The sequence below is a fragment of the Protopterus annectens genome, chromosome 5.part1 (genome assembly GCF_019279795.1).
Source record: "Protopterus annectens isolate FY-2018-M chromosome 5.part1, PAN1.0, whole genome shotgun sequence".
NCBI classification, from domain to species: Eukaryota; Metazoa; Chordata; order Ceratodontiformes; family Protopteridae; genus Protopterus; species Protopterus annectens.
In genome coordinates, this window is record NC_056736.1 from 564689176 (window position 1) to 564712960 (window position 23785).

The window sequence follows — 23785 nt, forward strand, 5'->3', positions numbered from 1 at the left end:
GGGGCAAATTATATAGAAATAAATTGAAATTTTGGGAAGAATACATGCAGAATAATGTTCTGGAGGAGGAGTGAGGTTTAAGGGAAGGCAGGAATTGAGCATTTTATGTAATGTTGGACTGATGATAGTTATAAAAAAGAACATATGTGATATATAATGTGTGGAACTAGAAACATGCCAATATGTTTTTTTATATTAATGTATGTTTACCCATGTCTTAAGTGATAATTTAAAAAAGGTGAAAAAAAGGCTGTATAACTGAATACTGAAAACTTAACATGCACACGTGGTAATTGAGAGAGCTGCTGGTTATCACAATATTGTTCCTGAGATGAAAAAAAAAATAATGTGTTTGAATGTCAAGGAAAAAAATAAAAGTTTAGAAGAGGTGAAGTTTAGGCTGTGGCACATATTTTTCCTGTTGGATGATTATATACCAGGTGACTGGAACTATTTAAAGTTGAGGGCACTGATTTGTTTGTGTAATTGACTTGCTACAATGTCCATTCAGCAGCAGACAGTAGAAGTGCAAACTTAGATGGGTAATTTCCTTAGTTAAGTAGAATATGTACAACAAGAGTTGATTTCTGTTGCAGATAAGGCATGAAGGAAGAATCTCAGACAGACTGGAGTGCTAGAAGCGTAAGACGAGTGTTCAGAGTTAATGTTTTTTGTAAAAACCAAGATGGCACTGTGGACAGGGTTTACTAAAGTCATTCGGGATTGAGAAAAGTGATCAATCTGGTATTGTTTGCATCAGAGAAACTTTAGTAAACCCATAGATATTTTGGTACAATTTGTGTCTGTATATAAGGAACAAGAACTGTGGCAGTTATGGTAATCCGGAAGGAAATTTATATTAGTAGGTCAAATGGTATATGAGGTTCATGAATTTTGGATGAAACTTTTTAACATATGCTGCAGTTTATGGAAGCTTTATCAGAGTGTACGAGTTGTTAGTTAAACTATAGACTGTCTTTTCCAGCTATATCTTTTATGCAAGACTTGTAGATGTGTGGAAAGCCCTGAACTGTAAGCAACAAGTTTTTCATAAAAAGTAAAGAAAAAAAGCTTTTATTTCAGTTCTTCTTAAATATTTTAAGTTGTATTTATGGCGACTTGTATGGTGATACTTTCTTGTACTTTTTTTGAAGGGGGGGGGGGTTCCATGTTTTAGCCCAATAAGTTATCGGTTTGCATTTTTAGATTGTGGGAAGATTTTGTTTACACATTATACTGCACTTTTGTCTCTATAAGTAGAATTACTTCTAAAAGCTAGCTGTATTTTGAATCCTGTCTGGGGCCTTAGTCCTGTAGTTTCATTCACAGTTGTAGTAGAACTGTGAACTATTTCCAGATTTGAGCATCATTTAGTCATTATTACTGCATTTTCCATAAACACTGTTACTGGTAAATGTCTGCATAGTCTGGTGCCTTTAAGGGTGATATAATTGCAGTGGTAAGAGTAGTGTATATTATGCTACAGTATTGCTGCATCAGTGCTTTTACAGTTGTTTATATTCCAGTTTTGCTGCTAGTCTTATATTCTATGTATTATTTACCTGCTTTAAGATATATTCTAGTCCCTTTCTCTTCTCCAGCTTCTTTGTGTCTGCCCCACCCCCACTGAGACATTAAGCTAAAGTTTCTAAAATGTTATCTTCCCTGGGGTCATTGATCTGTATCTTAGAGTCAAAGGACTAGAGCTCCAATATTGGCTTTATTTGATTAGCTTTAATCCTCCACTCATTTTCCTCTTGTGGCTTTAAAAGGCTGTGTCAATGGCCTCCATCTCTTATAGTAATCTGATTTCCAAGTCTCTCTCTCCCCCCTTCAGTTATGTAAGCTATTTAAGTATTCTTCCCACCCAGTTATTTCCATAGATCCATAATGAGTGCCAACACAGCAAACCAGTATTGCCTTTGAGTACACCTCCTTTACTACATATTACCTTCTGCTTATTTCCCAGAACACCTATCTGGTTGGCACCCTTGCCACACTCTGAGAGGGTCCTGAATTATTCCTTCTCTGTCCTTGGCATATAAGAGATTTATTTTATTATTTTGCACTTCAGTTAACTATTTTAGAGTGATACTGTTCTATTTTTGCTTTATTTGTTGATTTGTTGATTTAAATAATTTTGAAGGTCTATAATACTTGAAATCACCTTATCCAGGTAGTTTTTAAGTTGGTTTTGTGGTAGCATTACACTCTCAAGCAATCTTATTTTGTGTTTTTATGTTAAGAAGAAGACTGGGATCCATATAGTGACAGTAGGTGATAGCCTGGTCTAGCTGAGTTAGAAAACTTACAAGAAAGCTATAAGTATTTGTTTTATTGGCCAGAGGACTTAGAAGGCAATTTCCTGTGTTTTAAGTAAATGAATAATTGTGGATATTTGCATACCACTGCCCATTGTACAGCTGCAATTAGTAGTGCCCTGTATAGATACAGACACCTAGAAAACAACTTTTCCCTGTAACACCTCCTCTAAAACTGTAGCAGTAACTCAATGAATGTAGAGCAACTATTTTGCGCATAGCATAGAGCTGCGAGTGTGCCTCTTGAGAAGCACTGCCCCCTGAATTTAGTGTTATATAGCCTATTCTAGCTTCTAGCTCCAAACGAACACTTAATCAACACACTATTAATCCATTAGGCACTGCTGCCTTGTAGTTCACCCAGTAAAGGACCAGATATCATGGATATGTACTTTTCCAACTTCCCCACACCCAGTTTGGTGAATATGAGAATATTGAAACAATGCAACAATTGAATAATGTTCACTGACAACCATTTAAACCTCAAAGAAACAAATACAATATTTGAGAGATGCATGTACACAATGTCTCTGGAGGCAAAACTCTTGCATACAGACACTCATAATTTGTTGTTAGAAACATACACTCTACACTGTCCTAACACAGTATGCACCACATACATAGACTTACTTATGCTGAGGCACTTAAATGCAGTCTTCCCAAACTACATAGACCTCCTAGACACTCCACCTGCAAAAATTATTGTCAACAAACTGAAAGCACATAACAGAAACAACACCTAACACTGCGCATACAGCTACACCCAGTGGAGCCTCAACTACCAAGCCCATAAGGCAAGACAATAGACTACCCAGGACTCTAGTCATAGGTGACTCCATGGTATGACATACTGATGCCCCACTAACCAGGTTAAATTAGGAGAAAATAATGGTCACCTGCAGCTCAGAGCCAGGATTTGCCATGTTACACACGCACTTATGTCACTGCGGTGGTGGCGCTGCAGTAGCGTTGTCGCCTCACAGTAAGACGTTGTCCTGTTCGATTCTCAGCTAAAAGCATCTTCTGTGTGGAGACATGCGTGAATGGGTGTACCTTCGTTGAAGGTTGTGCATCAGGGCTGGCAACTCGGCACGTAAAAATCTACTGCCAATTACTAGCGGACCGGAGTTCCGCTGTGGCAACCCCTAACCGGGAAAAGCCGAAAGGCAGAACACACGCACTTAAGTCGCTGCACCAGAGGTCCAAGTTTGATTCAGTAATAATCCGTGTAGGTGTAAACGGTCTGAGATGTACCTCCCTAGACTATATGAAAAGAGACAATATGGAGATCTCAGATTATGTGTCACAGGCTGGAATGTGTCTAGTACTGAGCGACGTTCTACCTTCACCAGTGATAATGCTACAATACGAATAAAAGATGTTTGACTTTAATAATTGGCTTAGATTTTGATGTCATTCTAGGGAGTTATAATATTTGCAGGGTGGGAGGTCATCATTAACAAATCATGCTACTTTGGCAAGGGTGGTTTGCACTAGTCCCCCTAGGCTTTTGAATATTGGCTAAAACATTGTCGTCCCCCATACAGCCTTTTTTAGGCAATGCCAAATTGACAAACCTTCCAGCATAGCAGAATCTACCCAAGGAAATCTAAAGATGCTACTGCTCAATCCCAGCAATCTAAACAAGAAGCTTCATTCCCTCCAAGGTCTTCTCACCTTGGAGAATGTAGACATCTGTGCGGCTACCACTGCATAGTTTAAAGCCGGAGGTAGTACCCCCAACAGTGAAGACTTTAGTGCCTTTCATACATTTAGACCAGCAACTGCACAGACAGGGAGGGACTAAGGGTGGAGATGTCTCAGTGTACATCAACAGCAAACATACCTTTAGGTTGGTTAAACAGGATGATGCATTGGAGTTTCTCCAATATCCAGATTACCATAGACAAAGTTCCATAGCATGTCCTAGCAAAATATAGATCACCCCGTATGTCCCATGAAACCCATAGCTCATACATAGACCTATTGGAGACAATCACCATTCAACCAAATACCATACTCATGGGGGACTTTCATTATCCCTCTATAAGTTAGAAATACCTACATGACACCAAATTTGCAAGCAGAGATTCCTAGACTTTGTAAACATAAACACCTTGGAACAGTTAGTGCATATGCCTACTAGAGGTACAAACATATTGAACCTGGTACTCGCAAATATGGAGCAACCCTGCACCCATCTCCCAGTGTTTTGTCCTTTCTGGCAAGGTCAGACTGCAAAGTAGTCCTTTTGAAAATAAGAATCAGTTCTGTAACTCCAGTAAACCCTGTAACAGTTAGAAACTACTCCAGGGAAAACTACCTTTTATTAAGTGATAACCTGTCAAAAGTACTAGCCCCTCCAAACCCAGATAAAACAGCAGCCTATGTGGAATTATTCACAGAAGCTCTTTCAGTTGTGTCAATGGCTGCCTAGAGGTTGCTGTGTATACCAGAAGTAAGTCCAAAACGTTCTCAAAAAGCAAACCAACCTGGTATAATCCAAAATCAAACAGGTTGTACAACAACAATAAAAGTGATAGCTAAAACTAGGAAGTGTTAACACCAAAAAAGTAAAAAAAAAACATCACCAAAAAAGTAAAAAAAAATAAATTATGAGGTAAAGATAGCATCCAAGGCCAAGAACAACCATAAGGTCTTCTTTAGCTATGTCCGAAACCTCAACAGCAGCACATAACAATGCGCTGAAATGTTGGTAAAGGAAACTGTGTTCACAGAACCAGGAGATATAGCGATTCTTCTGGCTGACAAATTCAGCTCCATCTTTTCCCACTCTCACCCCCAACTGCTCCCCAGAAAGTACTGTCTAACATAATCCATCCACTATCAGTATGGAGCAGCTCTTAGATGTGCCCTCTGAGGCCAAGAATACAGCTTCGATGGGCCCCGATAATATCACAGGGTGCCTCCTAAATTATCTGAAATATGACCTTTCAGGCCACTAGTGTCACTATTGAATCATAGCCTCCACACAGTCTTTGTGCCATGCAAATGGAATACTGCAACGATCATCCCTTTTCACAGGGGTGGACCATCAATGGATCAAGAAAACTACAGACCCATTATTCTGACTAGTCTCATACGTGAAGCCATGGAAATAATTATCATGGAAATGACTAGCAATGACATAGGAAACCTTCTGACATGGGATCTAACCCAGTTTGGTTTTGTCAAAGGCAAATCATGCCTACTGAACCTGGTGAACTGTACTGAGAAAGTCACTAAGGCAATGGATGAGAGCAAAATTGTGCATACTGCCTACCTTGACCTAGCTAAGGCATTTGATACAATATACTACTCTGGCATTGTAAACAAGCTCATGGAATTAGGCATAAAGCCCTGTGTAACTCACTGGACAGCCATCTGGCTCATAGATAGGACCCATGAAGTTAGGATTGGACGTACCTCTGCCACAAAGAGGCCAGTCACCAGTGGCATCCCCAGGGCTGTATGTGGGGTCTGCTCCTCTTTGGTATCTATTTTTCAGAAGAATGTCAAGGGCCTCTGACTTACCAAGTTTGCAGATGATTGTAAGCTAGGAGCAATCATAGAAACCCCACCAACTAATATCTTACAGGAAGGTTCAATATAGACAATTGACTGGTGCCAAGGCTATGGCTTAAAATTCAATGCCAGTAGTACCTTTTGGGAAGTTGGCCACCCAGAGAAACTACCTCATTGATAAAACAGCCCTATAGACACAGTAGTCAGAGATTTAGGGAGTCATGTAAACAGTAACCTGGCTTTCGACATACATGTCTAAGGTTGTAAGAAAATCATTCTATTTCACTCAATTTAAAAGTAAGGACATGGTATCTAAGTCCAGGGAAGTCATTGTGCCACGCAAATGGAATATCATTCCTTTTTCATTCTCACCTTTCATCTGAACTATCGTTGACTATAACACCACTTTCTGTATGTACCTGACTAGGCACATGCAGCACCTGGAACATCCGCAGAGGTTCCTCATAAAAAGAATACGGGATGTAAACACAATGTCCTATACAGATCACCTCAAAGCCCTAGCTCTGTACTCTTGTTTCCTATAGACTGCTGAGAGGCGATCTATGCCTGGCATTTAAGGCATTCTTGGATCCTGTTCTGATGAACCTTTTGCATATCCAGAAAACAAAAAGCACCATATCTACTAAATATAAGGATTTAAAGTTTAAACTTTGCCTGCAACTTGAATAGGACATGTTGGAGGGAAAGGTACATATCTCAGAGAATCCCCATTCTCTGGAATTGGCTCCAGCAGAACCCTTCCCTAACCTTATTCAAGCTCTACCTGGACCAGTGGATGGAAAATTGGAAATTCACCCCTGGTCTAAAACTTATGTCTCTGATGGACAGAGGCAGAAATTAAATCATGCACTAACACCCCCCCCCCTAAAAATAACCTCTAAGGCACAATAACTAGTGTGATACATTTGGGTTGCATAGCTAGGCTTATAAAGGTCGCAGTGGTCATTAGCCTAGTATATGCCTATGAACTTCTGTTGAAGGTTTATTTGGTGGACAATGCCTTTGACATTTACACAAACTTTAAGAAAGCAAAGACTAAATTAAAGGAGCTGCTTCTACAATCATTTTTGAGAAGTAATGGAGACTAAATATTTGAAAACTGTAAATCCAGGTAAATGTGTCAGCTCAGTGGAGATGGAGGAGCAATGGGAGGGGGCAACAAGAACTGGATAGAAAAGTAAGATAACTTTTTAGAGCAAGCCACCTGGACAAAGACTGTAACAGACAAGTTCCTTAACAGTCTATATGCTTGTGGTCGAAAATATTTTTCCAGTTTACATATAATTTTAATGAGTGGTTCAGAATAACTATTTTTTAACAAGAAACATATTTATTAAATTATCAGATATGACATAGGCAATCTTACATTTATATTAATGAAAACAAACCATCGTGACACAATTGTAGTTGCAAACATTATACATCACTTTTAATCTGTCTAGTCATTATCAGTCAAACATTGCATAGCTGATTCAAATCCTGCCTTCTTTTAAACCTTGTTCTTCCTCTGCATGTATTGTTTCCACAATTACCATTTTTTCCTATGTAATTTGTTCCTACCCTTTTCTAAAGATCCCAATTCCAGTTGTTTTATCTCTGTTACTATATTCTCTACTTCTAGTAAATTGGTTCAGACTTTGATTTCCATTTTCTAGTAATTGCTTTTTTGGCAGCCAGCAGAATTAGACTCAGCAAAGGCCTTACTATGTCTAGGCAATTCCAATTCAGTATCATAGCTTACAAAAATTATTTCCTTAGTTACACCAATTTGCACACCCAGTATCTCTGGCAGAGCAGTCTGCAGGGAATGTTTAAAGCCGGCCAACTCATTACACTGCCAGAAAATATGTTCCCAGTTACGTCTTTCTTCTGCATCACACCTCTCTAGCATTTGCTGTCTATGTAAGGAAAAATTCTTTGGAGTCTACTTGGGGTATAAAATACCTATGTAAACACTTCCAGCAAAGATCTTAAATCTTCTATGATTTGTTGCATATTTGAGAGACATACATATATCACCTAATTGTTTATTTGTGAATTGCTTATCCAGTCTCTCTTCCCAATCCTTTCTAACCTCCTTTGATTGATTCTTATAGTTATCATGTATATGCTCTACTAATTATGGTCAAAAAGATTTTTATAACAAAATCAGAGACTGAGTACATAAGAGAGAAGGTAAGTCTTTATATTAAATTTGAAGGTTATACTAATTAAGAGTTGGACTGTTCACTAGAATCATTTCACCTGAAGACGGAACCACTTTAAAAGAAGAGTCTATTACTTTGAATGAGGCCCCCATAAAATTGTTAAATAGTAGGGTAACAAATATTACAAGTCTTTCATTAGGGTCTATATTATATCCTCGAACGCTTAAAAAAGCGAACGCTGATTGATCGAACTTATTTTTGCGAAACTGCAAAATATCGAAGCAGCAGAAACTCTAATTTTTTCCTAGGGAAAGAATTTGGTTGTCCGTTTCTGTTGCTTCGGTATTTTCAGTGTTATGGTGGAAAGTTACTGGTCGGATTCAGGTAAGTGTGCGATTGTGTGGATGTGAGTGTTAGGGTGATTTAGGTGAGTTAGGATTAGGGAGCAGGTGAGGTGAGTGTGCGATAGTGACGGACCTTAGGGTTAGGGTTTGGGTTAAGGTAAGTGGGTAGTTAGTGGTGTGTGCATAGTTTAGTGTAGGGTTAGGTATCAGATTTTAGGTGTATGTGTGTGGATTTCTGTTTGTTTGGTGTGCTTTTGTTGTGTGTGTGTGTGTGTTTTGGAGCAGCGATTTTTTTTCCCTGGGAAAAAAATCGCTGATCTGACAGTTCGAGATTGTAAGCTTTCACTTAAGTTAGGTCGATCAATCAGCGTTCACTTTTTTAAGCGTTCGATGATATAAGATAGACCCTTTCATTAGAGATACATATGCGGCAGTGCTTGCAAATGATCCATTGAGATTGGTGTATTACTCCAGTAAGCAAATATTATTAAATAAATAAAATAAAATAGCTAGGAGCTGTGAAGGATAATTTCTAAGCATCTTTTCAAACCATTGTTTAAAGACTTCCACTCTGCCTCCTGGCTTTGTCCCTGCTCCTCATCTGGGACATAGCTCCTCTAACATCCTTCACCACCTTCTTATACTTCCCTTTAAAGCACTAAATCACTAACCTGCTTGTCCCCTTCTACTACCTGACTTTATTGTAGTACTTAAAATACTATACCTGCTTCTAATATAGCAAAACCAAATTACAATTCCATCATTACTTTTCTATTAGCACTTAAACTTGCTTATTCCCTCTAATACCTCACCCTAATGTATTTCTTAAATTACTCCTACCTATCTTGTACACTACTCTTCTATCTGTAAATTCTTAATACATTGCTTGTATATTGGTTGTGATTAATACAAATTTTATTATACTGACTACTATGCTATGTATATACCTGAAACTGTATTATAAAATTTGATCTGATGTTAGTCTTTATTCATTCCTTACTGATGGGTGTCAGTTCCATCCTCAGAACTGAGTCAGCCTTATAACAAGCTTGTGGCAGCCAAAATCTCTTGAGCTAAGCTTTTACCCATAATGCCTGTCTCCCTGTTACCTCAGATCTCATTTGCCATGTATCCGAAAAGCTGTGTCAAGCCAGCTCTCAGCTAAGTACTTCAGGTTTTTTGATATTTAAACCGTTTCCTGAATAATTTTCATTCCTTTTTCATTCTCGTATCTTTCTATAATCTATCGCTTATTTACCAATTTCTTCCTATCCTTTTTTCAACAACCTTCTTGGTAATTCTCAAGTACCATTGGTGGTTTTCCCTTACCCTCTGAGGTAAAATTTTAAATACCATTGTTGGTATTCTTCCCTCCCTCCCTTCTCTCTATCTCTTTCTCAAAAAAAAAAAACTTTCCTCTATCTTTTATTACTGTATGTGCTTAAAAACAACAGAATTACTCCAAGTTTACTGTTTGTGGTTAATTTGGATCTACTGCTTTTTTTGTATATTATGTCAGAGAAAAAAGGAACGTCGGGTTTCAAACAGTGCGACCAATGTGGTCGCAAGATGCCAAATTGTAACTTACATGTGTCTTGTGTATATTGTTTGGGGGTTCCTCATGTTTCATTTCAACCTCCTTGTACCATTTGCCAAGGGTTCAGCTCTCAAACCCTTAATGAGAGAAAAAATAAGTTGATCTTGAAGGGCCTCCTTAAGCCACCCTTCTCAAAAGTTATTTCTGCATCGGAGGGCTCACCACCTCCTAGAAAAGAGCATAAAAAGAGACCACATTTGTTTCCTTCTTCACCCTCGGGTGATAAGAAACAGGAACCAAGGCAAAAAGTACCAAAATTGACTTTGTCAGCTCCAGAGCTGAAATTAGCTTCTATGGCACCGTCTTCGGTGCCATCTACAAAAATTGTGTAAAGGCACTGACTATGTCTACGGCACTGATATTCACTAAATTACAAATTTCTACCTCAGTGCCATCTTTACAGATTTTGACGTCAACACCGATCACGGCACTGACCATATCCATGACACCAAGCTTGCCTACAATGTCTGTTTCATCTGCACCCATACCTGACATTCCTCCAATACAGGTCTCCAGTCTCGAGGCCGTAGTGCCAATAGACCACTCTGCACAGACCTGATATTCTTCTATGGTGGATCCTTTCTTGGGGCAACAGTTTAACCCTTTCTTATAATGTCCTGACTCCCTGTCTGGGATATCTACTATATCGACAAGGAGCCTCTCAGAATTAGACATGGTGCATCTTGTGGATAAGCTGCTGATGGTCAGAGGGATTGCTACACCTGCCAAAACTCCCTTCCCATCTGGACTTGGGAGCCTATCTCCACGGACTCCAACTTATTCTCCTCCTTTGACCTCCTTACAGTCTTTGAAGTTCTCAGCACTGACGCCCTTTATGGTTCCCATGCCTTTGGTTTTGCTGGTGAATCTCACTGTGGTTCTGGAGCCGACCCTTTGGCCTTCAACTTGCTCAAAGCCGGGTCTTCCCCAGGTTTGTGACTGGACTGCGGGCTCCGGGCTGCCTGGTACAGCTCCATTTTTTTCTATGGCGCCATCTACCACTGTTCCAGGAGTCCTGATAGTACAGAGTCCCCTTGGGAATCCATCCTTGGGAGTGGGTTTGTCGGAGTGGGGTGTGACCCCAGTTCCGAGGCTGTCCTTTTCGATTTTGTGCTCCCATCCCGCTTCAGGTGGACCTGCTTTCCAGGCAATGGAGAGGGCTCTTGCCTCAGTAGGCAAACCATTGATGTTGGAACACCAAATATGTCCTTCCTCTGAGCCGCAGCTGACACAGACCACCACATTGGGACATTGAGTACAAGAACCTCAGGATACCCTGCCAAAGGGTGACCCCTGTTGGAGTCCTCATCAAAAACACCCGCTGAAGAGGTACCACATAGAAGGACTTGCAAGAGGAAGCACGTGGACTCCCCTGAGGAATCTCACACCAAGGATACTAACTACGATGAAGGGGAGGGGTCCCCATGGTTGCCACCTGATGATGTCTCCTTTAGAGACATCCTGGAAATCTTAAAACAGTGGAGTGACTGGAAGTACTCCAACCCCTCCTCCGAGGAGTCCGTATTCCTGTAGGCCTTTCATCCTCGACCCTCTACTTCCTGGGTGACCCCCCCCCCCCACCTGCAGATGAGCTGGTTCAACTCATCATGCAGCATGCATGGAAGAGTCCTGATACTATTGAATCAATCCCATGGAGAACAGACAAATTTTTGTCCCCTCCTGAGCAACATCCACACTGGTCCAAGGGTCTTTCTGTAGATGCTATGGTGGTGGCAACTACCACTAAGAAGGAGCTTGCCAAGGAAAGCGAGACTGTCCACCCCCCAAACAGGGAGTCTCGGCAGTGGACATGTTAGGGAAGCGAGTCTTTGCATCATCGACCTTTGCTGTTAGGTCTTTGAACTACCTGGCACATTTCACTACACTTCAAAGAGACTTAGTCTCCGAAACCATAGCAGGAGCAGTCTCTGAAGAGGTACATGACAAGGTTGCCTCGCAGCTTGCTACCCTGGAATCCATATCCAACTCCTCCATGCATTTGATTTCTCATGCTACTGAAGGAGTGGCTAGAGCATCGGGTTCAGGTGTTGTCATGAGACATCACACCCGGATGCACCTCTGTGACATTGCAGACCCTTTTAAGTCTTCTTTGTTGAACGCTCCAGTGGAAGCCTCTTCATTTTTTGGCCCAAAAGTAAAAGACACATTGGCCAGATGTGAGAAGGATGGCAAAACCCTGTTTGCCATGGGCGTACATTTTTCCACCCCTCAATGTCCCTACTCGAGGAACCAGAAGACTTGGAAGATGTGGCACAAGAAATCTGAGAGAAACTCTTCAGGAAGATGCCCCTACAGAGGCAGAAGGGGTCCGTGTAACCAGGGATCCAGAGATTCTTTCTCTGGACAACCTTATCAGTGCTCCTGAGGAGTGACCCAATTGCTTTCCTCTGGAAGCAGTCGGGGGATGATTTTCCCTGCACCTTTCTGCCTGGCTGACAATAACTGCAGATTCTTGGGTGCAGCGGATCATAACCAGAGGTTATCACGTCCCATTCAATCTTTATCCAAAGTCTTCAAAATGAATTCCTGACGTTCCACCCACTCAAAGGGAAACAGCAGCTCAGGAAATACAAAAGCTGCTTCAAAAAAGAGTCATCCAGCCAGTCCCACCAGACCAGATAGGATCCAGATTTTACTCAAGATTCTTTTTAGTGCCAAAAAAGACAGGGGACTGGAGACCAATTCTAGATCTCAGCATCCTGAACAAATTTGTCAAACAGGAAAAATTCCAGGTGATCACGGTTCAGTCTATCCCCCCATTCTTGGAGAAAGACAATTGGATGCGCTCAATAGATCTTCAGGATGCGTATTACCATATAAAGATGGACAAGCGCTCCAGAAGATTTCTTTGCTTCTGGCTAGGAGCCAATCACTTCCAATTTTTTGCACTGCCCTTTGGACTCTCTACAGCCCCCAGGGTGTTCACCAAGTGCATGGCAGTGGTAACAGCTCACTTGAGACTTCAAGGATTCTGGGTGTTTACATATTTAAACAATTGGCTCTTCACTGCCCCAACCAAGCATTTACTGGAAATAGCTCTAAATGACACTCTCAAACTAGCAGAATCCTTGAGGAATTTCATTAAACTGGGGAAAGTGCAACTTGATTCCCTCTCAAACCTTGGAATTTATAGGGGCAATTTTCATTACGCATGCTTACCTAGTCTCTCTTCCAGACCACGGATTACACAGGATAAGATTCCAGATCCGGGTGATACTCTGTCAAAACTTAGTCCCTGCTCAGGCAGTTCTTCAAATCCTGGGCTCCATGGCAGCATCAATTACCATAGTGGTCTTAGCAAGACTACACATGAGAATTCTCCAATGGCTCCTATTGACACAGTGGTATCCCTTGCATCATTCATTATCCTTTCAGATACATATAACTCAATGATGCAAACAGGATCTGATGTGGTGGATGAAGCCAGACGAAGAAGTATGGAGTCACCCCTTCTGCCCACCTCAGCCTAGGGCCACAGTGACCATGGACTCTTCCCTGATAGGGTGGGAGTGGGGGCTTTACCAAGGGCAGACTGTCCAAGACACTTAGACATGAGGCCAATCTGCATATCAGTGTCCTAGAATTGAGGGCAATGCTTCTAGCATTGCAAGCATTTCAATCCACCCTCCTGTCAGGGACAATTGCTATACAGTCCAGCAACATGTCAGTAGTCTAGTACATCAACAAACAAGGGGGAACCAAGTCTTACCTGTTGTGTCTAGATGCCATAAGAATTTGGCAATGGGCGATAGCTTCCGACTGCTTTCTAATAGCAATGCATATTCCCGGGGTTTCCAACATGATTGCAGACAAGCTGAGCAGAAGTATCCTACTGCCTCACGAGTGGTCCCTCAATCCAGTCGTGACGGCAAGATCTTCAGATGCTGGGGTCAGCCTTGCTGCGATCTTTTTGCCTCCCCAGTAAACATCAAATGCAGCAGCAGCTACTTTGCCCTAATCCCCTCACAGAGGGAATCTCCGTGGGATGCTCTGATACACGATTGGCCCACAGGACTTCTGTATTTCTTCCCTCCATTCCCCTTGATTCCCCTTGTTCTAAAGAAGGCCCTTCATCTGAGAAGCAAGGTAATCCTCATTGCCCCTTACTGGCCATAACAGATATGGTTTCCCTTCCTTTGGCCTCACCTAGTATACCAGCCCTGGATTCTGGATCCAACTCCAGACATTATCTTGCATCCATAAGTGTGGATGCATCCCAGCCTTCCCAGTCTCAAGCTGACAGCTTGGTTTCTCCACTTCCGGAAATAGCCAGACAGAGTAACCTTTCCTCTCCTGTATGTGATATTCTTCTAGCTTCACATAAACCATCCACCAGGAAAATCTATCTCAGCAAATGGAAGAGATTTTTTATTTGGTTCAAACAAAAGAAACTAGATCCTTGCTCAACTCCTGTTACTTTGTTTTAGATTATCTCTCAAATCTTCTACAGTCAGGAGTGGCAGCCTCCACAATTCGAGTCCATTTAGCGGCAATTTCAAACTTTCATGATGGTTTCCAAGATTCATCCCTAATCTCCCATCGCCTCTGCAAAACCTTTTTAAAAGGGGTTTTGCACATCAGACCACCTTTCAAAGAACCAATTGACCCTTGGGATTTAACCCTGGTGCTACAATCTCTGACACAACCACCCTTTGAACCTGCGGATTCTTGTGATATGAAGTTTTTGGCCTGAAAGTCACTGTTTTTAGTAGGCATAACTTCAGCTAGATGGATATCTGAGCTTCAGGCTTATGTAACAAACGTCCTTCTATGATCTTTCATAGAGATGGAGTATCACTCCAGACTAACCCCTCCTTCCTCCTGAAAGTTATTTCAGAATTGATAATTAACCATACAATTGACCTTCCTGTCTTTTTTCCAAACTATTCGAATAGAGGAGAATACTGCCTTCACTTGTTGGACGTACATAGGCAATTATGTTTTTATCTACACAGAACAGAACCAGTACATAAATCAGACCAGTTGTTTGTGTCTTTCTCAGGTCCAAAATTGGGGGACCCTCTTTCTGAAGTGACCTTATCCAAATGGTTGACAAACTGTGTATCCTTCGTTTACCAAAAGAATAACATTCATCTACCGAGCAAGGTCAAAGCACACTCAACCAGATCAATGGCAACCTCTGTAGCTTTTCATTCAAGGGCTTCAATGGATTATATCTGTGCAGCTGCAACCTGGTCTACTCCCTATACCTTTATTACTCATTACAAATTGGACCTGGTCTCCTGGGGAAGAGCATCCTTTGGTTCAATGGTACTCAGGAACATTCTTCCATAAGGGCCTCCCAGGACATAAAGTAGCTAGGGACTCTGTCCCATCAGTAAGGAATGAATGAAGATTAACAACATCAGATAAAGAAGTTGTGTTCTTACCATAACGTTCCATCTGTGGTGTTTATCTTCATTCATTCATTATGTCCCACCCACCTTCCCCTCCAGAGGCTCCTGGAGGATCGGATTGGGTCCTATCCTGTTTTTAGGGTTTTCTGCTTAGAAAAAGCCTCAGCTTTCCTATCACAAGCAAACTCAATCTGAGGTAACAGGGAGAGGGGCACTATGGGTAAAAGCTTAGCTCGAGAGATTTTGGCTGGCATGAGATTGTTATAAGGCCAACTCTGTTCTAAGGACAGAAGAGACCCCCATCAGTAATGAATGAATGAACAACACAACTGTTATGGTAAGAACATAACTTCTTTTTATTGTAAATATTGATTGCATTAAATTTGTTACATTGGAGTTTTTCTCCCCGAGCCTCCAATGGAAAAGGGCACTTGTGGACAGTCGGACTTTCACGGTAAACAAATGTCAATAAATAAATTAATTAATTAAAGTTTGAGTCACTGGTGTCAATGGCAGTAAGAACACTTTTAATAGATTAACAAATTCAAATTGTTGATCTCTGAATATAACTTATAAAAATAAAGATACTCCAGATAATGGATACTTTATGTTTTATGTTAACATATGTTCAAAACTGTTATGTTATGATTGTTACAGCTTTGAGAGTATTGGTGAATTTTTACAACTATTTTAATTCTGGCTAGGCTTATAAATGCCCTAGGGCAGATAGCCTAGTATGAACCTATGAACCTATACCTCGAAAAAGGGCATAGCAAAATAAATTTAAAATGGGTGGCGAAAGCCAAACACATTCTGGCTAGGCTTATAAATGCCCTAGGGCAGATAGCCTAGTATGAACCTATGAACCTAATGCTGTTTTTATGTGTATTGCATGAAATCTGTTTTCTGTAACACTCAACAAATATGTAACCACTGGGAGTGCTAATAAAGACATAACAGTTATAATGTCACCATTACAAAGTGAGTCTATACTACAATCAGATACAGGCATCATGTAAAAGCATGGATATAGTAAAGATTAGGTTAGCAACTTTTGAATGAGTTAAAGATTCTTTGACATTCCACGGCTACTAAGTTTTATGACTAGTCATGACTTTGTCAGTACCTTCCCCTCACGCTTTCTTCAGGAGAGCCATTCCAGTCAATCATGATGTAAATTTGTTTCTACCGATCCAATCATCTAGGTTATGTTTAAAATAAGATAGCAAGTCACACTGCTTAACATGCAGGAGAAGTCCATTCCAGAAGTTTAGAAGACAGTGGGTAGTAAACCTGTCCCTCTGCTATTATTTATCTGTTGGTCAAGATTTAGATCTCTGGTTCTAGTAATGGTGCAGATATTGGACTCATGGACATACAGGAGGTCTAAATTAACTGTGTCTCTAATGGTACAGTAAGAGAGAGAAAACTCTCACCTCAAACGTCTGTAAGACACTGAATAAAGTGATTGAGCTTCTAGTGTCTCTTGGTAGCTTTAAACCTGTGATATTTTGGGTTCAAAAATGTTATGCCATGATTGTTTCACTTGTGTGTTTGACCCTGTGTTGTTATAACTTTTTGAATGTGCTATTTCAGTAACATTTGCATAAAAACGTTATGGAGCCTGTTTACTGTGACACTTAGGTGTTAAACAGATGGGGCGGGAGTTAACAGTGTGCATTAACAAGAACAAGAAAATCACAGTAAAGCAAGATGAAACTGTAATGTAATATTTGCTATTAAGGCATAGATACAGACATCAGGTGTGAGGTTGGTAATAGTAATAGTTCCTAGCAGTAATAAAGTAGTTGTACTCATAAATACTGAATCTTTAATGAGAGGAATCTTTGTATTTTAGCAGAAATGAACGTTAATGAAACACACGTTACTCAAAGAACAAGATAGCATTCTTTAATTGAGGATGTTTCTATGGAGGTGAAATAGATGTATTTTATAAAACTAACATTTTTCATTTTGGGATAAGGGAAATTAAAATTGATTGATTTAATAACAATTGTGTTCCTCCTAAGTGTGCATCAGAATAGTTATTAAGGAGGAGGTTTCCTGGCCTTGAGAAGACAGCAAGGGCAAAACTGTTTGAGTGATGACCTGAAAAGAGGGACATTGGTAGAAAAAGTGGATGTCGTCTGGAAACCGGTTGTGCTTAAACTCAATTTAGAAATGAAAAACAACATAGGCATAAGTAAAATTTATGTCAAGGATCTTTTGATCTCTTATTATAACTGAATGGGCATGCTTGGTTTTCTTCCCAGGTTACTTATGCACTGGCTAAGTGCAGTAGTTAATAGTGGCAGGGCCACAATATGATGGCAGTTCAAAATTATATAATGTTCTGAGACTAAAAGATACCTACTTCTGTTTATTTTGTGAGGGGTATACTTAATATGTTCCCCATTTTTAAGTTGCTACTGAAAAGGAGGCCATAAAATTAATTATACATGTATTAAAATGAAGAAAATTTCAAGACTAATTTCGGAAGTAATACATTTAGGAGTGTAGCTTGATGGCAAGATAGAGAAGGGTTTCCAGTGTTATGTTATAATATTGATGGGCAATATGTGAGGCGTGTTTGCTTGGACACTAATAGACGTTGTCGAGGATGTGAGATCGAGGCAGCTGTTAAAAGTGAACATCAAAATATAGGAGGTTTGACAGAAGGAGAAGAGAGCAGTACAGCACATTCAACGAATGTGTAAAAATGTTTAAAATGATTATGCCATTATGAAATAAATGTATCACTTGTGATAGAGAATGACATTGAAATTACTGTTTCTAGTAAGATACAGCTATTTGTTCTGACAGTTTTAAGTTTAAGAAGCAAACTGGTATAAAACAGTTACTCATGAGTAAATGCCCTAGAGAGCAGAAATAATGCTATACAATGTAATGTTACTGATTCAAGACGTACAGAGTAACCAGGTGGCATTTGGTGACTTTCTTTTTGATAAGAGGTGTATGAAAAGATTGTTGTTTTAAATGGTATGATTATTTGGTCAAATATAATACGTATTAGATATATTGTGTTGTTATTGTGATGTAAGCAATCAGTAAAACACTGTGATGCTAGAAGGAGGAGGGAATACTGAAAGTTGGTCAAAATAATAAATCACATCCTCACATCATTATTTACATAATAAAGTAAGGCGTCAGCCTAACAAAGTAATGTAAGCATGGATAGATATATGGACAGAAGGCACCATGATCAGAGGGGAAGAAAGGAAGAAATTCAAGGTACTATGTAGGTTCTGAGGTGCAGGGTCTGAATGATCTACCTCCTTATGAGCTAGCAAACCAGTGGCTTATCCATGCAGTCTCTCCTTAGAAACTTTAAGGGTTGATGCAAGACTGGGGGACTGTGATCTTAATTTCATTGCAGAAACATGCATTTTGTGAGTGCCCATGTAATTACAAGGAATATTAATGTCTATCCTATTCCAGCAAAGTCATGGAAATGATTCTTAGAGACAAGATAGAGGGGTTTCAGAATGCCAGTTCTCTTGGAGATGGGCAGGAACACAGCTTCCCAGCATGGATGTTGCCATTCCAAGGTAACCGGGTTCTATGACTACTACAGCACCCCTGCAGACAAAGTAAACCCTGCAGAATGGAGTGGGTATGGACATTAGTAAGGCCTTTGACATGTCAGTTTATAAAAGATAGCTGAGGAAATTTGTGGGTGTACCGACAAAACCCACAATGCTGCAGTAGCTAGTGCATAACAGATAAGATAGAATTGTCTGGAGAAAAGTAGGTAATCACTGGAATGATGCAGGATTTAATGCTATAACCAGTCTTTTTTATCACACTTGTGCAAATATCACACTAGGTTTAGACAGTAAGCTCATTCTGTTCACTGCTGAAAAAATATTACTGCAGTGAACATGGATAGAAGGAATAGTTTACAGCAAATCTTAATGAAACGGAAAACGAAAACAAATGGCAGCAGGGATTGAATCCAAAAAGAACATCAGTATGCACTTTTGTGAAGGAGATGCAAAAAGAAAAAAAAATACAGGCTGAGACAGTAGCCCTATCTGTCCTTTATAATCACTCCTACGTTCAGTCATTCCCTCCAGTACAGCTCTTTTGAGTGTGTACCTATAATTCCCAGTGGGCGTGGCTTGAGCCTTTAAAAAATAAAGCTGTGACTGTACAGTTCTAACAAATACTCATTGAAATAGGTCAGATATCAATACAACTGTGTTTGCCATCATGTATGCTTCAAGATAAAATATTCGGATACCTTGTATGTAGAATGGTTTTGGAAGTATTAATGCAAATATGAAGAAGCAATATTTGACGCCTAGAGGCGCAGTAGGAGGTAACTGCAGATGCACCTGGAGGCGTCACTCGGATGTAATGAGCTCAATAAATTGAATCTGAAAGAGCAGCAGGAATCAGAGATACCTAATAAGGTGAGTGGAAGTGAGTCATGCTGTGATCATACGCCTGTTGTATAGAGGCAAGACTACATTTGGAGAGCATACTATATCTGGCTATGATGGCCCTATTATGAAATGGTGATTAATCTGACAGGGAGTGTGTAGCAGGAAATTGTAAAAGGGGGTGGGGGAGTGGAACAGCTGGAATAAGAAAAAATAATCTAACAGATATGGATATACATAGGTAGACAAAGCAAGATAAAACTTTTTTTTTATAAATAAACAGAACAAAGAAAGAGAAACTATAAGGGGTCATTATCCTTAATGATAAGTTCTTACACAGAGGAGACAGTTCTGAAATAACTCAAAGAATTAAAAGATACACAAAATGTTTACTTATCTTTTGATAACCAGGTTGTTCACCTGGTTGAAGCTTATTTTCATAGACTCCAGTGATAAATAATAGCAAAATGTGAATCTACATAACAACATAATTTAGGATATATTGTACCATAGAATATTGTCAAAAAGTAGTAAGATATTACTAATTTACAGATTTCTTCTCAGCATTATTGGAAATACAGTACAGATTATTGGAAATTAGTAGGAACTGAGGACAGTATTTAAGAAAAGTTCAAATGAAAATATTATAAAAAGTAAAATTAAATAAAAACCTAAAATGGTTTTGCTGTCTATGCTATAGGCTTATTATTTTTGCCACTTTTAGAGAGGCAATTGTGTGTGTGTGTGTGTGTGTGTGTGTGTGTGTGTGTGTGTGTTTGTGCCTGCTCGTGTGGGCTCAGAGCCTGTTTTCCCACCATAATAGTATTGAGAAGTATAAATCAGCAACTATAGATGACCTGTAGCTGATGAATTATTTTTTGAAGGTAGTTATATTTCCTAAACTTCTAATAGCAACTGATACTTTATTCCACATCTGACCTACATAGTTTTTGAAGAGTACTTGCCCATATGAACTGCTGTTTCTACAAGTCCTAATGATTATATTTTGTGACAAGTGAAGCATTATAGCAGAGTAATAAAATTCAGTAGGTTGGGGGTATAATGCTTAAGAGTAGGATAGAGGAATCTGTGAACATTACACAGATACCAGAAATCCAATCTGCCTTTGAGTGACAGCCAGGATAGATTATGTAAAAGGGTGCAATGCTGAATTTTGGGAAAACTACTGAGAATTGATTTTGCTGACATATGGTAAATTTCTTCACGCTTACAGAGTAAGAAATTTGTTAAGTCTCTGCATATGTTACAGGCAGAGAATGGTTTACTAAGAATAGACTGCATACAAGTTAGGTTTAGATGTGCTGGTTAGGTAGTTGTTCATGTATAGCTCACTGCATGTCATGTTGAATTTTATAGTAGATTTACATGGTCTCTCAATGAGAAAGTATCATCTAGAGTAGATCCTAGGCATTTGGATGTTAAGATACTATGAAAGTAGTTGGGCCAGATGGAATTCATTGTACAATTCTTATCTGTTAATGAAGTCAGCAGACTTGTCCAAAGAATATTTTATCCATGATACAGACCCAGAGGCAAAAAAATATATAATAATTAGTACTATCACATTGTAAAAGCACCAGCCCAAAACGTGTAACAGTGAATAGCAGTATAATAACAACTACTGGCCTGAGTACACTTGGGAGCAATAAAAATAAAATAATAATAAAATAACTTGTTAAGTTCTATATGCTAATACATTTTGGGAAGAGGGAAAAGTTACTGATCGCTAGGAAAGGGCAGAAGTGATTTCTGTTTTCAAGAATGGCAGCAGGATAGAAGTAGAAAGTTATTATCCACCATTCTAAGCAGGTAGTCAGAACCCATCTAGAATGGTGTGCAATTTAATATCATGGACAGCCTAGAAGCAGTTCAGAGAAGGACAACACAAATGATGCAGTCTCTGCTTAGAAGCCATACAAGTTTAAAAAAGATAAACCAGTATATTTTTTAGGAAAAGAGGTTTCTGTGTATGGGTGGGGGGCAAAACAGTACTTCTAAGAACCTCATGTCATTTCCACACCGAGTTCAAATTGGTGCCATCTTTGAAAAAAGAAAAAATAGAGAGAACAAGTACAGTATAAGAGAGACTAGGGATGAAAAGTGTGTTCTCAGGGGAGATATAGGGAAGCTCTATTTCACAGAAAGAGGGAGAGATGACTGGAAGAGTCTGAGAGAGTAAGATCAGTAACAGTAAATGGATTTAAGAGTACACTGGGCAGACATGACATCAGCATCAGAAGGGCTTGGGCTAGGGATAAACTGTTTGATAAGTAGCATATGTAGAGTATCCATAAAAATGATCTGGCTTAGCATACCATGTAGTCCTTATCTGCCATAAGAATCTTATTTTTCTATGTTTTACTGTAAATGAGAAGGGGGAGGTGCAATATGATATGCATGCAACATATTACCAGGGGCAAATGAAAAAATAAAGTTGGTAAGAAATAAGGGGGGGGGGGGACAAGAGAAGGTGACATGCATAGCAGCCAGAAGGGAAATTGTTTAAGGTCGACATAAGGAAATACTATTCCACAGAGATGGTGGCAAGGCCCTTGAAAACATTTTCAGAGGCACTAGTTAACTGCAGACCAACACAGAGGAACAAGACTGGATAAAACAGATGAAATATGGTATGGGGCAGGGGTACAGAGTGGGAAATGGACAAGGGCTAACTTCAGCACTTGAGAAGACTTAAGCATGTTTTTGTATGCAGTTATATGACGTGTGGAGTGAGACATAAGGCCTTTTGTTTTGTGCCTCATACTATGTAGGTTATTAAAGTAGTTATCATGATCACAGTATAAGTATTGTGAAGGTCAGTGTCATTCTTTCTCATACTAAAAAGATATTTCTTGTAAGGTTACATATGCCTTACACCAATCCACTTAAAAAGAGAATGCTTAATTATTTACCCCATAACCCCGTTACACCATAACTATTGTTAATACTTTTGTCTATGTACACTTACTCTTCTAGCACACTACTTGATTCAGCCCCAGTGTGAACTGAACCCCCCCCCCCCCCACCTTGAAGCATCTCCTGGTGTCTTTCTCCCACTGTAACGTGTGGACACATACAACAGAAGGATGGAATTCTGTGGCCAAAATCCAGAGTCATAGGTCAGTTTTAAGAACTATTTCTTCACCCAAAAACCATACCTAAGATAGTAAATACCCATTTAGAACTTGTGCCTCTTTTTAAACTATCAGAAGCTGCATTTCATACAGCTCACCACCAAGGACGATAGCTGCCTCCCACAACCTTACTCCTATCTGTCCTCCCCACCTTTCACTGTAGCTTTACCAACTGTGTGATTATTTTTTTCTTATTCCACTTAAAATGGCATATTCAGTCTACACACAAATTCAATACCCACTTCCTTTGGGTTGCCCTAAACTGTATATAGTCCTTGCTTTGTTTCCTTATTTGACACTGCTCTGTGGTTGCTAAAATCCTTACAAAGTCCCATAAGGAGAGAAAACCCATCTCTAATTTTTTTCTGGCTTTAGATGATAGTTTTTTTCTTTTTTTTGCTCTTCATCTGGAAAGGGTCCCAGCCCGCTCCATTCATCCTTGTTATGCTTGGACTCAATCCACTCCCATATCTTATCCCCAATTACCACCCACCCCCACATCATCCACATTTATTTCAAGCACACCACACCACCTCTTTCAAACCATCCAATTTCCTTTTCGCAGTCCATTTCCTCTCAATTATCAATTATTAGTGTTCAATCCTCTGTTCATCTTTATAGGTTCTGTTTTCCATACCTCTCAGTGTAAAGTAATTTCTCACCTAAGAGCCTCAAAATTTAAAAAAATAAAAAATAATCAAACCAACGCACCTCCACAGAAACTAACACTTAAACCAAAGTATGTATTCTGTACAAATGCTTTTCTTCCTCCTACTCACAACCCTTCACCACCTTATCACTTATCATAGTCAAACAATACTAAAAATAAGTCCCCCACATACCCTTTCTCTTTTCTGCACCATAGCTCCCCCCACAATTTTCCCATTACTT